Source organism: Podarcis bocagei (assembly GCF_964188305.1).
Source record: "Podarcis bocagei genome assembly, chromosome: 12".
In the NCBI taxonomy this organism is placed as follows: Eukaryota; Metazoa; Chordata; class Lepidosauria; order Squamata; family Lacertidae; genus Podarcis; species Podarcis bocagei.
In genome coordinates this window covers 15,951,965-15,969,031 of record NC_138137.1, presented here as the reverse complement: position 1 = coordinate 15,969,031, position 17,067 = coordinate 15,951,965, and the positions used below count along the sequence as shown (strand labels likewise).

General features: G+C 41.3%; 1 protein-coding gene and 1 long non-coding RNA gene across 7 annotated transcripts in view; one reads left to right on the top strand and one right to left on the bottom strand.

Annotated features, from left to right (window-relative positions):
- Positions 1–4,261, bottom strand: part of LOC308570227 — a 29,213-nt gene extending 24,952 nt beyond the window's left edge. For all 3 annotated transcript variants that reach the window (XR_014001004.1, XR_014001005.1, XR_014001006.1), the window contains exon 1: positions 4,025–4,261. This is a non-coding gene — a long non-coding RNA (uncharacterized lncRNA). The remainder of the gene's footprint in view (positions 1–4,024) is intronic.
- ANO10 (anoctamin 10) overlaps positions 1–17,067 on the top strand; it is a 94,220-nt gene that overhangs the window by 34,438 nt on the left and 42,715 nt on the right. The gene's annotated exons all lie outside the window — the stretch shown is intronic.

Here is a 17,067-nt window from a genome sequence, read left to right as displayed (position 1 = left end):
TAATATGTGTTATTTTGTAGCTGAGATTTCTTGGATTTATTTCATATGTTCAGATATTTTGAGGAATGTACTATTCTGCTCTAATTTAGAATGGTTTTCTTTTCCCTCTGATAATGGTGATAGTTAGCAGTTAAACTTAGAAATGTCTTCGTTAGCAATTAAGCTTGGCAACGTCTCATAAATCTATATTCTTCAAAGGAAAATTTAGTGTAGTTCAGTTGGTAGCGGGGTGCCAACTTGAATAAAATATTTGGGGGGCCTAGGTAAGCCCCGCCCTGCACAATCACAAGAAACGGCATGCACACACAATTTGAACGGCAATGCCCATCAACTTTTTGGGTGGGGGCAGCCCTTTTAAATATTTTGTTGGGAGGGCTGAAGGGACCTTGGCCCACAGGAGTTGGCTCCTATGCTTGGTAGAACATGAGATACTTAATCTCAAGGTCGTGGGTTTGAGCCCCATGTTGGGCAAAACATCCCTGCTTTGCAAGGGTTGGAATAGATGAGCCTTGCAGTCCCTTCCAACTCTTATAGAATTCTAGGATACTATAAATATTCCTTCATTGTAGCACCAAGTCAGTCTCCTCTTTTGAGAGCCTCATGTCTTTGCTTGCCTGCTCGACGACCTAGGTCATTATGAATCGGAAAGGTATCTCAACTCTGCATCAGTGTGCTTTAGATCCATAATGCTAGCTTGTATTTTACCAAGTTTTTATGCTGTTGAGTAACATCTGTTATTTTCTCTTCTGGAACGTTTCACTAACCTTTATTGATTAAATGAAATATGTTTAACTGAACCTATATGTCTAAGAGCCATCCCTGAATCCATGATTTTATGTGTTCTGAAATGAAAGTGGGGCTACCCTTCGCTTGCTGTTGCTTCTGTTGCAGGGGGGATTAGGGGGCAGTTTAAATACTTTTGATGGGGTTACACTTCCTCTGAAGGACTGGGTTCATAGCCTGGGGGAGTACTCCTGGATCCTTTGCTGTCACTTGAGGCTCAGGTGGCCTCGATGGCACAGAGTGCATCCCTATCTAGACAAGGATAGCCTAATTTCTGTTGTTTGTGCCCTGGTAATGTCGAGGGTGGCGCTGTGGGTTAAACCACAGAGCCTAGGACTTGCCGATCAGAAGGTCGGCGGTTCGAATCCCGTGACAGGGTGAGCTCCTGTTGCTCGGTCTCTGCTCCAACCTAGCAGTTTAAAGGCACGTCAAAATGCAAGTAGATAAATAGGTACCGCTCCGGCGGGAAGGTAAGCAGCGTTTCCGTGCACTGCTCTGGTTCGCCAGAAGTGGCTTAGTCATGCTGGCCACATGACCTGGAAGCTGTACGCTGGCTCCCTCAGCCAGTAAAGCAAGATGAGCACCGCAACCCCAGAGTCGTCTGCGACTGGACCTAATGGTCAGGGGTCCCTTTACCCTTTAATGTCAAGGTTAGATTATAGCAGCATGTCATATGTGGTGCTGCCTCTGAAGAAGGTTTGGAAACTTCCTCTGGTGCAGAGTTCAGCAGCCATATTGCTCTCCAGAGGCAAGACGGTTTGAGCACATAACAAATGATCCTGACCTGACTGCCACTTTCCAGGCCCAATTCAAAGTTCTGGTTTTGATCTATGAAGCCTTAACTGCTCAGGATTGCAATGCCTCCCTATATGAACCAACCCAAACCCTGCAATAACCATCTGAGGCCCTTCCTCATGTGCCCCCTCCATGAGAGGTCCGGAGGGTGGCAACACAAGAATGGACCTTTTTATCCAGTGGTTCCCCATTTGTGCAATGCTTTCTTCAGGGAGGCCTTTGGCAGATTGAACAATCTCTGGCCTTTTAAAATGTGTTGGTAGGAGGCGGGGGCTATTGGTTTGGTTTGGGTTTTTTTGTTACGCATTTTGTGTTCTCGTTTTGTATTTTTAGATGGTGATCTTTAGATGAAGAGTGGTATACAATTTTAATTAATCAATAATAGTAAAAAACACTCAGATTATCCAGAGCAGGGGGCAGCAAACTTTTTCAGCAGGGGTCCGGTCCACTGTCCCTCAGACCTTGTGGGGGGCTGGACTATATTTTGGAAGAAAAGAAAAAAAGAACGAATTCCTACCCCACAAATAACCTTGAGATGCATTTTAAATAAAAGCACACAATCTACTCATGTAAAAACACCAGGCAGGCTCCACAAATAACCCAGAGATGCTTTTTTAAATAAAAGGACACATTCTACTCCTGTAAAAACACGCTGATTCCTGGACCATCCGTGGGCTGGATTTAGAAGGCGATTGGGCCAGATCCGGCCCCTGGGCCTTAGTTTGCTTACCCATGGGGTGGATTGACCAGAACATCTGTTGAGGTCTTTTCTGTATTTTCAAGTGTGCTCCCTCAGTAGTAATGAGGTAGTAAATGCAGTTGCCTACCTTGTGTATCCACCACAAATACACAGACATAGGCCCATGCTTTATAGCTGTGTACCATTTGGGGTCTCAGAGTTCGGTCTATCCCATTAATATAATTCAGGTTGTGTTTTCGGCCCAGATTTTGGCTATCAGCACATTAGATGGACAACCCTGAAAATATCGCTGAAAGAGGGAATAGGATGTATTTCTTTCTGGGACAGTGTCCTTTACTAGTAGGATGTTTAGCGAGGTTGCATATGGGTTCCTGCTTGAGGGGAGTTAGAATAATAATAATAATAATAATAATAATAATAATAATAATAATAATAATTTATTGTTATTTATACCCCACCCATGTGGCTGGGTTTCCCCAACCACTCTGGGTGGCTCCCAACAGAATATTATTAATAATAATAAAGCGATAAAACATCAAACATTAAAAACTTCCCTAAACAATAGAATAACAAGTATCTCTAGCTGGAGAGGTTTGCATACTATAAACACTTCATAATTTGTCATTCCTCTTCAAGACTCTGTTCAAAATCAATAGTAAAATACTGTTCAGGCATTTTGGTGAAAGCCTAATTAACTGCCCTAAAAAATTAAAAATCATCTTCTGGAACTGTTGTTGAAAGGCTGATCTGTTTTAACATTTTAAAGTAGTCTATTTGTCATCATAAATAGTTTTTTAGAAAATGTCAGCTAAATTAAGTGACTAATCCTCACGTCTTGATTGCCATTAAGAAATACTTTTATGGAGTAGGTGTTTAATGAATGTCTCGTTTATTAAATAAGGGAACTTGCCCACTAGAGGGCACATGAGTACACAGGCTGTTAGTTAATTTAATTGAACTCTGTCTTCTCATTGGTCTAGTGAAATTTCATTCTGACATTCCAAATATCAACAGGAATAATAAAGAAGAAATGCCTTGGGTGAAAATAAATGAAAAATTTCTCGCAAGCTTTACCAGTACAATTCTGTGCATGTTTACTGCAAGTAGCTCCTGCTGTTTTAAATGGAGCTTACTCCCTAAGTAGGATTGCAGCTTTAGCATCTAATCATTAGATGTAAATTACTAATTTTAGTTTAGATTTATTAGAAAGTTATAATCCCAATCCTGGAACAAACGTCTGTAAGTATATTAAGAAGTTTCAGGAATATATTTGAAACATATTCTTTTTATGCCTTTGTACAGTCTGCTGGGGGACGTGGGTGGCGCTATGGGTTAAACCACAGAGCCTAGGACTTGCCGATTAGAATGTTGGAGGTTTGAATCCCCGCATCGGGGTGAGCTCCAGTTGCTCGGTCCCTGCTCCTGCCAACCTAGCAGTTTGAAAGCACGTCAAAGTGCAAATAGATAAATAGGTACCACTCCGGCGGGAAGATAAACGGCATTTCCATGCACTGCTCTGGTTTGCCAGAAGCGGCTTAGTCATGCTGGTCACACGACCTGGAAAAACTGTCTGAGGACAAACGTCGGCTCTCTTGGCCAGTAAAGCGAGATGAGTGCCGCAACCCCAGAGTCGGTCTCGACTGGACCTAATGGTCAGGGGTCCCTCTACCTTTACCTTTATAGTCTGCTGGACCATGTTTCGTAGGGTCGAAGGGAGAAATTTAGAAAACAAAAGAAGGAACCTACCTGTTACAGAGCAATCCAAACCCCCTTTGCTCTAGGTTGTGGAGATGTTGGATAGGCAAAAGTGTCTATACATCTAGCGGCACTGGCCTCTGCCTTTGGAGTGATGCCAGAGTCATTCTGGCACTGCAGAGCCCACGTTCTACCTGCTGAGAGAGTGGGCAGGCGAAATTGCCACTGGCAGTATCGTTCTGGGGGCAGAGAGGAGCTGAGCTGACCCCACTGCCATCATGTGACAACACTGGATCCAATATGGACACTGTTGTTGCACTAGGTTGTCACGGAGATCTTCCTTTGTTATGCTTTGTTATGTCACAACAGGCAGCAGCTGAGGTTAGGAGCTACTCTTATTCATGCTATAGGGCAGTGTTCCCCAACCTTGGGCCTCCAGCTGTTTTTGGACTACAACTCCCATCATCCCTAGCTAGCAAGACCAGTGGTCAGGGATGATGGGAATTGTAGTTCAAAAACAGCTGGAGGCCCAAGGTTGGGAAACACTGCTATAGGGGATAGCTGGCATTAATCCTACTCTTGAGTATACCCACTGAAATCAGTGGACATAAGTCTGTTAACTCCAGTACTGGATATAGCAGCAGTGAAGCATGTTCTTCAAGGATCAGGGATCTGTAGAAAGATGGATCCCTTGGAATGGTATTAGACCTCAAGTTTTTCAACCAATTCATAAAGTACTGCCATTTTCAGATGGAGACACAGTACATACTCTTTGGGAATCTCTCCAAAAGGGAGTTGCCTTGTCCTCTTCATCTGCTTTCATCCTCCCTTGATGGGAAAGAGAGTCTGGTGGCTGGGAGGATGCATCTCCTTGGCTTACGTCTCAACCTTCCTCCACCTACCAGAATCACGGCTCACTCAACTAGGGCAGCCCCTGCATCCTTCTCCCTGAATGCCCCTCTGCAAGAGAATTTCAGAGCACCCAACACCTTCCACGTTCCTTAAGCATTACAAAATTGACACTTTTGCCTCAGCTGAGGCTGCCTGTGGAAGGAGGGTGCTGCAGCACGTCCTTCCAGCCACTTAAACAGCAGCTTCCTATTTGAATTCTTTATTTTTCCCCAAAGTTTGCAGTGTTGCCTTTTGACTGCCAGGTGGTGCTATGCCTAAATCCCAATCTGGCAGTGGCTCTTATGGGGTCTCCAGCAATACCTTTTGTGGTAGGTATAATGGGCTGTTCACAGCTGCTCAGTCCCTTCAGTATCAGTGCTTATTCCTGTTTTCCACCTTACACAAAGTTCTTCTTCTGAGCTGCTGCCCCCTCCCCCCAGTTACATGCAATTCATTTTTCATCTTAAAGTCTTTGTTCTGCATCTGTACTAGGGCTGGGTAATATATTGAAATTATTATTATTACTATTACTATTATTATTATTATTATTATTATTATTATTATTATTATTATTATTATTATTATTTATACCACACCCATCTGGCTGGGTTTTCCCAGCAACTCTGGGTGGCTCACAACAGAAATAATAATAATAATAATAATGTGATAAAACACCAAACATTTAAAAGTTCCCTAAACAGGGCTGCCTTCAGATGTCTTATACATAGTGACTTATCTCTTGTCCCAGTGATCTTGCATTAAACATCTTATTGATGGATCTCGCTTTTGCAACAATGAGTTATCAGATTGCAAATGAACATTTCTGTGTAGGGAGGATGATACTTAGAATGTAGCAGTCCTGCAATAGTGGTATATTTGCCCTTGTTATGCCAGTTTATTCTGCTACAGTTTGTTTTTCCTTCCATTTGTCCTCTTTTTAAGTATCTTGCAAGTTCTGCAGACAAGAAACCTTTTATGAAATGTGTTTGACAGCTGCAGGATTCGAATGCCAAGATCTGGTCCCCACACATCGTATCCTCCCTTTGACTTCTTGTCTAGTATTTTGGCTGAGTTTTGCTGCCTGCTGCAGCCTATGCTTCTGGGTACAATACAAAATCGGTTTGTTCAAGTTCGTCACTCCTGCTGACATTTATTTGGCAATTGTCAGCGTAAGAATTAGTCTCCTCCTGAGTATTTTAGCACAGACAAAATTGATGCATTTACGTTGTTTGATGGGCTGCAATAACTGTCCTTATTACGCAACTGCCTTCCCCGATTCATTGTGTTCAGATTTGTTGCACTTGATCTTCTACACGTTAGAACTACAAATTCTACTGAAGCGTTTCCACCATTAACAACATTATGAAAAGCTGACTCTTAAGATTGGTGCAAACAGTCCATATTTAGATATTTGAATTGTCATGTCCTGGGCTCTATTTGGGTTAATAATTGTATCTGTTTATAGTATATACTTCATGGGCATGGCACACATTTTAAAAATACTGCGTGCCCTTTATTGACCTCTTACAAATCAATTTTTCATATTCAGAAGAATTTTCTTGCAAACAAAGGTTTCTCATTTTAATATGATTGCTGCTTACATGAGAGAACATATTGCACTCACTTCACATTGGACATTTTTGACTGTGTGCTTTTTGTAATAGACCCTTTGTGCCACTGCCTTTGCATCTGTGCTCATTCAGGCCAAAGTCGGCTTGAAGCTTCTTGGTTCAGTGTAGCATCTATTTTTATCTAATGATTGGTTTTCTCGCTTCGGGGATTCACACATTGTAAACTAAGACACTGATTGCCTTGTCCTTGCCTGATGTGTTTCTTGTCTGGTGGATTACCACATGGAAAAGTAATAAATAGCATCTTGCTCTGGAATACAAGCAACAAATGCCTCAGATGAGAGCCTGCTGTGTAACACAGCTTCCCTTAGACAGTTCTTGGTATATTTTATGGTTATACTTTGGCAAAACAGTACAGTGTGTGTGTGCACAATATGTATGTATAATGACAATGCAAAGAACTATCACAAACAAACGGCTTTGGTGTGCATGTGGGTTGAATATATGTGCGCATGCAGACTCTGCATATACAGAAGATGCCCTGTTTTCTTCCAAGTTGGAGATTGGTTCATACTTGAGCAAAACCTCAAGTGCATACAGTGGTACCTCAGGTTAAGAACTTAATTCGTTCTGGAGGTCCGTTCTTAACCTGAAACTGTTCTTAACCTGAGGCACCACTTTAGCTATTGGGGCCTCCTGCTGCTGCCGCTGCACAATTTCTGTTCTCATCCTGAAGCAAAGTTCTTAACCCGAGGTACTATCTCTGGGTTAGCGGAGTCTGTAACCTGAAGCGTCTGCAACCCGAGGTACCATTGTATTTGTAGGGCTCTGGATCACGTGCTGTGTGTTGGTATGTGTAATGCAGATTTTAGAAGCATATCTTGTGCTTCTTGTGAGCATGCAATTTTACTTGTATCAGTAACCAGTTTTTACTTACGAATTTAGGAATAATTAATCAAAGATGAAACTGCAGAGGAACAATAGCTAGCTATCTGGTTAACATCAGTAATATTGCACAAGCTGAATGGAATCTTCAGTGGGACATTCCCTTCCTCCTCTCACCTTGACTCTAGATCCTATTCTGTTGTTCTGAGAACTTAGCAACACAGTTCCTTTCCCGATCTTATTCTACTAACTATATTTCTCCCCTCAAATCCATAAATAACAGACACATTTTTGACCAATTTTTTTTTGTTTACTGCCATTTTCTTCCAAATTTACTTCTGTCTTAATGCGCATGTTTGACCCAGTATTTCCAACAAACATGCTGCCCACATGCAAGTTTCTAAGAGTGTTTCAGTAAAAAATTGTTCTAGACAGTGTAAATCTTCATCATGGGATAACCAAGTCCTCAGCCAACTTAACTGTGCTGTCTCATAGTATATACTTAGAATAGAGGTTGCCAAACTTCCCTTCTGTTCTGGGGTTTGCATGGTATTGACATCAATTTTGGGCTGTTTATATGGGATATCATGCCACATAAAGCTGTTCAGCATTTTCTGCCAACTTCTTAGTTCTTTTGAATCTACTGACAGAGGTAGTGCAATAAACAGAAACAGGAATCTTGGCAGAATAACAATCGTAATTGAAATAAAAAAATTCCTTCCAGTAGCACCTTAAAGACCAACTAAGTTAGTTCTTGGTATGAGCTTTCGTGTGCATGCACACGAAAGCTCATACCAAGAACTAACTTAGTTGGTCTTTAAGGTGCTACTGGAAGGAATTTTTTTATTTTGACTATGGCAGACCAACACGGCTACCTATCTGCAACTGGAATCCTAATTGAGTTTAATTGGAGTTTAATTGGAGCCAGTGTGGTGTAGTGGTTAAGAGCGGTAGTCACGTAATCTGGGGAACCGGGTTCGCGTCTCCGCTCCTCCACATGCAGCTGCTGGGTGACCTTGGGCCAGTCACACTTCTTTGAAGTCTCTCAGCCCCACTCACCTCACAGAGTGTTTGTTGTGGGGGAGGAAGGGAAAGGAGATTGTTAGCCGCTTTGAGACTCCTGAAGGGGAGTGAAAGGCGGGATATCAAATCCAAACTCTTCTTCTCTTCTTCTTCTTTACCCGGCCTATCCAGGATAAATTAAATCCCCCCTCCCAATCTTTTAAAGTCAGACTTTATGTGCTGAATCAGTTTCTTAAACTTCACATCTTCTATTAATCTCACTCTTAAATATTTTACTTTATTATATTCAACCTATGTGGTTGCATTATATAAATTTTGTCTTGCACATCTGAATTAATTATTAAAACCTCTATTTTCTGTTTGTTAACCTTATATGCCAATATCTTGCCAGATGCATCTATAATCCAAAAGATATGTGATATTTGAGTTTTATGAATTTTATGCCCAGTTGATCCTGTCCTGGAGCCTTATTCACCCCCTTCAGCTCCTTTCTTCTCCTTTCTTCAGCTCCTTTCTCCTTTCTTCATCAAGTATAATTCCCTCCCTCACTTCCTTGTATGGACAAGCCATAGTTTGCTGTTGCACCCAAACCAGAAAGCTATAGTTTCAGCTTGCCCTCCAAACTAGGAATGAAAGTCATTGTTGAAGTGGGTTTCAAATTCTAGTTTAAATGACAAAACATGCCAATTCAGATTTACTTGCAAACCATAGTTGGTCCAAATAGGGAGTAGATTGGAGCATATGAGTGAAATGGGGAGGAAGCAAAATCTGAGCCCAAGCACTAAACCAAGGGTTGGCTATTACACCAGAACAGCCCTTATTCTTGGTGTAGATTGCAGTAATCGCCTAAGGATTTGTATCCTAGCTATGATTTGCAAAGCAGAGTCATATGGATCATGTGTATGATTACAAAATAGGAAGGAATGCAGACCTAAGACTATACTTCCTAAAAGTAATCTCTTGTTGTCAGTTCATTATCTAAGGGTTTTCACTGGTGAGACAGTTGGGGTTGCGATTAATATTGCAGCATAATTTGAATTAGCTTTCAGAATGAGATGCAGCCTAACACAATTGCTTTATGACTAGTCCATAGAAATAGCTTTATACTAGATAGTTGCATTACTGTTCTGGAGTATCAGAAATGAATATACTATATTCTTACGATCCTTCTACCTGTGTAATGTAGAATTTATTTCTAAAAACATGTATAAAGTTTCCTCTAAGTTAATACAGTCTAAGCATTTTTTAAAAAAATCCGTCCATGGAACGTAAAATTGTGTATCAGCAAAGCAAACATTTAAAAGCCTACAATGCGTGATTGTAGCTACAGTTTTTAATTGCGTAGTGTTGATACTGGAGCTGGCATGGTGGTGTTACTGAACATATTTGTAAAGTGGATGTGGACATGATTGAATTATATTAACTTTGTTTATCCGTCTGAAGCCAGGGCTGTTACAAATGAAAATCTGCTGCCACGTTATGGGATGGAAGATAATTATGAAAATAGAGTCTATATAGGAGAGATAAATTTTACAGTCCATATGCTAATTGCACTCTTGATTGAGAGAAGCTGGCAGCAGTTATAAAAATGCACCACTTCTATGTAGGAAGCATTCTGTAACCCCTGATGATTATATTTAAGCTACGGGGAGGCAATTTATGTCTCAACAATACAGACATAACCTTGGAGGGTCTCTGGCTCCAGCTTTCTGTGCAAAGCCCTTCCACTGATACCATGGGTCACACAGGGTCAGATCCTCTGGTTGCTTTTTGGCAGCTAAGAAAGGCCTACTTGTTACCCCCTGTGTCTCACTCAGTTTACAGCCCCATGCAGTTATTTAAGCTGGCACAGGATCCCTTGGCATTGCTGGCTTATATCCATTAGGGCACCTCCACCTGGGTATTGTAGTTGAGAGGGCACACAGTGCATGTGTCTGCAAAAGTATGTTAGGGAAAAATTGAGAACATTATAAACTAAATCAGGTTGCACTTTTGCTTCACACCAGATGCATTGTTTCTTGAAGAAGAAGAAAACATGATAGGCATTTTATATTGAGATGGGAACACAACACAACCCTATAAGCAAGAGCCCTTTCTTCCCACGAATATTTGGAAACATTATAAAGAGGAAACTTGCTCACATTTAGGAAATGTGAATCTCTGAATATGTATTTCCACAGCTGTGTGTATATACATGCTTGATCATGTGTGGTTTTTCCGATACTATAAGATGCTGAGCACCACAGCTCCTTTTGAGTCTGAGAATTTTAGGTTTCTGTTCCCTCCTTAAAATAAGATTGATATAATGAAGACGAGTCCCTTGCTTGTGCAATCAGAGACAATACATAGGGCAGTTGGTGTTGTGAAAGGAGTTCCACTGTAAAGCTTGAATTTGTCTTCGTGGCGAAATTTGACTTGTCTTGCATCTGTTTTAAAAAACGTTCAAGTTTTTTTAATTACTTGTAAAAAGCTTTGTTCAGGGCATGATAAAAAAGGTTTTTAAAGGGATCAGAGTAGGAAGGGGACATCTTAGAGCCTTTAGCACAAAAAGTGAAAGTTTTTATCAGGCCACAGTGAATATAAATCTTTAGTATGACAGCTGTCTTTCAGTATTCTGTATTTTGTTCCTGCATGCATTTTCATTTTGTACTATGATGTTTCCTTTTTGAAATATCTACATCTTACTTAGCCCGCTTCTGCTGAATACCAAATGCACTTTGACATTTAGATGCAGTCTTTTAGTTCTGCCCTTTTCTTCCATAGCTGACAAGATGTGATGACAGATTGTTTTTTAATGGTTTGGAGAAGTTAACCCTTCCTCTGTTTTTTTTTCTTTCTACTCTATCAATTTGCTAGTGAGATCCAATTAGGAATGGGGGAATATGTCAATCTCTCTCTTAGTTTCTCATTTTCCCCATCTTAAGTTCAGCTTGCAACATTTTTTGCATCAGTTTGCATTGAAAACAAGCAAATTCATTGCAAACAATTTTTATCAGCTATTGATTAAGTGGGTAAAGTTGCTAAGGGAATACACCTTTGCCCTGCTCTTAGATTTGGCTCTCCAGTTAATACAGTGTTCTAATCTAAATATTATTATTTTTATGTGAACTTTTCCATACAAGGGTCACATCCACACCATTTAAAGCATTCTTATACCACTTTCAAAGTCATGGAGAACTGTAAGAATTATTAAGGGTGCTCAGATTCGTTACGTCTGCAAGGTCAGATTGTAAGTCTGCAAGGTCAGCATGCAGGATTCTTGCGGAAGCCTGACAGCTAACAAGGCATAAGAGAGCTTTAAATGTATGGTGTAGCTATGACAAAGAACAATTATATGTTGTTATTTGATTATTCATATTGACAGCTAATATCCCTTAGCTGAGTATTGCTCAGGACCGCAGTACCTCAAGGACCGCCTTTTCATATATGAACCTACCTGGACCCTGAGATCATCTTCTGAGGCCCTTCTTCGTGTGCTCCCTCCTCGAGAGGTGCAGAGGGTGGCAACACGAGAACGGGGCCTTCTCTGCAGTGGCTCCCTGTCTGTGGAATGCTCTCCCCAGGGAAGTTCGCCTGGTGCCTTCATTACACACCTTTAGGCGCCAGGCAAAAACATTCCTTTTTAACCAGGCCTTTGGTTGATCTGATTGACATCCTATACCTTTTTAAAATGTGGCTCTTTTGGGGGGGGGCGTGTTATTGGGTTGTTGTTTTTATTCTGATTTTATATGTTGTGATCTTTTCTGTGAACCACCCTGAGACCTCCGGGTATAGGGCGGTATATAAATTCCATAAATAAAAATAATAATAAGTGGCTCCACTGTGCTCAGGCGCTTCCTAATTCTGTCCTAGGGTGAGGATGATCTTAGGTGTATTCGGTAAGAGGCTGGAGAGGAGGTTCACATAACAGAAGCTCTGCTTCACTGAAGAATAAGGAACACTAGCATTGATTTCATTACAATGCATATTGCAAACTCTTATAATCAAAAGAAATATAGAGAAAAAAGCACTTCCTTATTGAAATGGTTCTAGGGGTTGCTCATGCGTAAGCCGGTGCTTATCTCCCCAGCTGGGTGCAAACACCTGGCTGGGTTGCCTAAGTGAACCTTTTCTGTCCGGACAGCCACTCACCCATGGCTGACTCAATCGCTGGCAGAATCCGTCAGGGGGCGTTTCTTAAACTTCTTCCAGCAAAGAAGCTCTTTGACGCCTAGTCTCCTCCTACTCTCTCTGTGCGAAAGCCTTCTACGCAAGGAGGGCGTGGGCAGTGGAGGACCCCTACGCTCCCCGCTGGTCCCAGGCAAGGAGTCATGGGACTGCCTCGCCACTTCCCCCACCTGCCCCCCTTCTCCACTGGTGCTACGCTGATTCTCTTCCCCGGAAGATGGGCTGATTCTCCCGATCCCTGGACGCTCTCTGGAATCCCTCTGGATTTTGCTCTCTCCCTCCGGCACTGATGGCAGTTCCCTGACACTTATAGTTGTGGGACAAGGGATCCTGAAGGAGACAAACGGTAGAAATCCTAGTGTATTGTAGTTGGTATATTTGTTATTTAAAAACAAATACACCTGCTTCTCCCGCTGCTTTCCCCCAAGAAAATAAACATCAGTCAGTTTTTCTGCAGATTGATGTTCCATTTCAGCGGAAAACCACATGTTTTCCCAGGGACATTGGTGGGACAAGCTAAAAACCTCTCAAGCCCTTGCTCAGAGACCATGAGACAAGCAGAAATCCTCTTGGACCTGTTCTTTCTAGACACAGAACAAGCAGAAGTGTGGATGAGCCCAAAGTGGGTTTGTTTTTTTTAAGGCTGAAATGGGAGAAGATGCTGTAAAACATCTTGGCCCTACAATTTTAATTTGTTGTTCCCTCTTCTGTAACATACTGAATCTAATGGAGTAATCTTGGAAGTCCACCACAGTGTGCTTTGTTTCCGCATACCTGAAACACACTCCCTTTAGAAAAAAACACATTTCCTCTATCCATTTCCAATAATTTACATCATCTGTGGTTTTCTGGAATGTCCTGTCTCTCTGTGTATTGTGACACATAAAATTGCCTACCTTATGAATGTATGTGCCTGGCAGCGAACATAAATATAAAATATAAAATATAAAATAATTTCTGCTAAACGTTATACGTAGAATAATGTGTGTCAGCATCAGTGGCTTCTCACATATTTTTTATTCCTCCACAAGCAGCACCATTCTTGGTCAGCTGTCATTTTGTGACAACAGAACAGCAGCAGTACCAATTCTCCAGATTTGACATTTATATCTCCTGGAGCAACAAAACACAAAGTCTTTCTGGACATTTTAGAATTTTTTTGTCTTAAAGGAAAAACATAACCTTGCATTTGCTTAAATAATTTGTAGGATTAGATATAGGGATTATTCCAATCACTTTTTCCTTGTCCTCCTTTTATGGTGACTCAAACAAAACTCATTTTAGTTATCCACACTAGACAGTATACCATCTCGCTTCAATTAAATGTATGCCTGATTAGACTTCATTGTGGTGAGCTTTTCTTCACATTTTGAATAGAGAATGCGGGCCCAAAACCAAAGCACCTTATTTTAACAAGCAAATTATTTTCGTAGTCCTGTGTCACAAGTATTAATAGCATTTACGCCATTCCTTGTAAAGAAACAACTAAAAAATGTGTAAAAAAGAAAGAAAGAGAGGAAGTAAATATAGATTCAGATGTTTGAAACTAAGAAATGATTGCAGGTCCAGGAGGTCAGGAATCTGCGATAAAGACAGGACAATAGTTTGGGATTGAAATGGCCACAACTTTATTGATTAGAAATGTCAGAAGGTTTTGGCATGGGCATTGAATATGTATCCTGAATCAACAAGCCCAATTGCTGGCTGATTATTCTATCTTGACTAAGAAATAATTATTTGAACCGTGAGTTATATGCATTTACATAAACTTCATAACACAGTGGGACTTACTTTTGAGTAAGCAAACATAGTATTGCATAGTTAGTAACGAAATAACAACAACCTATGAATAAACAATATGTATAATATGATACTAAGGCTTTACTTTATCAGGCTTTCAGGGTTTTAAAAAGGAGTGTATTGGCAGCTCGTGTGTATTTGGTCCCACTTAGAGCCGTTCTATGTATGTCTAGCTCTATTGGGTTCAGTAGGGTTGCATTGCTTTGTACAATATGCTAAGTATAGGATTTGCAGCATTAGCATATTTTTGAGCAATTATACTTGTGTCAGAAACCAAATAGATGATTTATGTGAACACAGTAGTATAACAAACTGTTGCAATGAGTGAATAAACCACCCTTCCATCTTTAAGTGTAACCTGTTGCAATTGAGTCTAGATGTTGTGGTAGAGAGTGTTCTCCATTGCACCCAAGGAGGTGTTTTTCTAGGAAGCAAAAGAAATAATACATTTTTCCAGGAATTTATGAATCATATATAAGTGATTGGGGAAGGAAAATTCTTCAGCTGGATGGAGAACTATTCTGTTGTCAAAAAGCTGGCTGAGTGATTTGAGATATTAACTTTAGCAATTGCCAGGATTATTCATTGTAGAGTAGTATTATGCATACTGAAATAATTTATGAGGTGCCTGCTTTCATTCAAGTGAGGAAAATAAAATATTTACAGTGTTTGAAAGACTCACTATACAATAGTGTGGGCAAGGTTAAAGCAGTTTTCAGTAACACAGTAATTGTTATAATTTCTAACACATTTCTCTTGTAGCTATTAACTGTTGCCTCAAGATGCAAACAGGACTTTTAAGTAGAAAACAAAGACCCACTTTATGCCCTGTTTTCTATATTGAGGTATGGGCACAATGTTGCAGCCTAAAGATATTTGGAATATTCCAGGATCTAGGCGGTCCTCAGCCAGTGATGTCCCAACTCTGCCTTCTGCTCTGACCTGCTAATTTCTTACTTGCTCATCATCACATGCTCCCTGTGCAGTGGTACTTTTGGTTGTCCCCTCCCTACTTCCCACTCATACCCTTTCCTTTTTTTACCCACCCCTCTCCCTGTAACGAATCCACTTTTCTGTGCTCTTAGCTATATTCTTCTATCCTTTTGATACTGCCTCTAAAGTTTAAAGCAGGGGTCATGAGAGCCACTAGACCTCCCCATTTGGGTGGCCACCAGATGATTTCCCCCATGGCATGCCCACCTGCCTTATGCCTGCTGCCATGTTGTTTCTGGGCCAAAAAGGATGTTGCAAGCTCTGCCAGTCAGCTGATCAGTGCCTGCAAAGCCCTTTGCCAGGTGCTTTGAAGCCCCAGCTGTCAGCTGATTGGCTGGGTTTCAAAGCACAGTGCAGGGTTATCTGCAAGCACTGACGGTCAGCTAGGATCATGTCCCCTTTTCACAGAAAGCTAGAGGCAGCACTTTGAACACAAACTACTTACCCTTCATGGGGAAGATGTGGTGCTTTTAGGAGCATTTGCCCCTCTGCAGAGATGTCAAGGGGGTTATTTGGTGAGTTCCCGTTGCTCTGTCCCAGCTTCTGCCATCCTAGCAGTTTGAAAGCACACTAGTGCAAGTAGATAAATAGGTACTGCTGCGACGGGAAGGTAAACGCCGTTTCTGTGCACTCTGGCTTCCGTCACAGTGTCGCATTGCACCAGAAGCAGCTTAGTCATGCTGGCCACGTGACCCGGAAGGTTGTCTGTGGACAAACGCTGGCTCCCTCAGCCTGAAAGCGAGATGAGTGCTGCAACCCCGTAGTCGCCTTTGACTGGACTTAACTGTCCAGGGGTTCTTTACATTTTACCTTTACCTTTCAGAAAGCTTCTTGGAAGGTGCATTCCTGGTGTTAATCCGCTGATTAGTGCTGGAAGTGCTGTAACCAGCAGCCTCCTTTGAACTTTCGCAGGCGGGTGGTCCTTTGCACCTGTCAAAGTTGGCCTGTGAGGGCTGGTGGAGATAAGGATCCGGCCATGCTGACTGGATCCAATTTCCTATGCCTGGTTTAAAGCATTTTCACATCCCTAAAAGTCTTACTTTCACAATTTCTGACGCAGTAGCCTTGTTCTAGGGCAGCCAGTTATGCACCACTACAAAGAGCACACAGAATTGCTTAAAATTTACATATGCTAGGTTATGTGGCAATGATATAGGAATTAGATGGAAATTAGAAAATATCTGAGCTGATGAAGTCCATATCCAAGATTTTCAGGAACTGCCATCCCTACTTCAAAATTGGCGATTGTTTTTAGAAACAAAGAATGCTTATTTTCCTAGTAATTGGGCCATGGGAAGTGTTGTTTTCTTCTTAATCCCAGCAGGCTGTCTATGAAAATGACTTTGGAGGTCTTGAGCAAAGAACATGAATGGAATTATTTAACATTTCTGCTACTAGAAAAAATTCAAGAGGGTCCAGCAGTCATTTACATTAGCTTGTCGCACCTTATGAGAAGACTTGCCTATTTGCAAGTTGTAGAAACAGTAGGTAGCCCCTCTCCCTTCCCCAAATAGAATAATTTGCTCTTTGTGATCAGTAGGTATGCTATACTGGTACTTTAATACATGTTCTTTTTAGCAGAATAACTAACATGGTAGTCAGGTTAACATTCCTAGTACTAAAATGCAGCCTTGTTTGTGAAGGGCACATATTTAATAGCTGCAACAGTGTGGGGGAAGGAGTGTTTAACATTTCCTTGCCGGCAGCCCCCCCCATCAAAATTGCTCTCATCCAAGCTGTTTTCCTCACCTCTGAAGGGAGAAA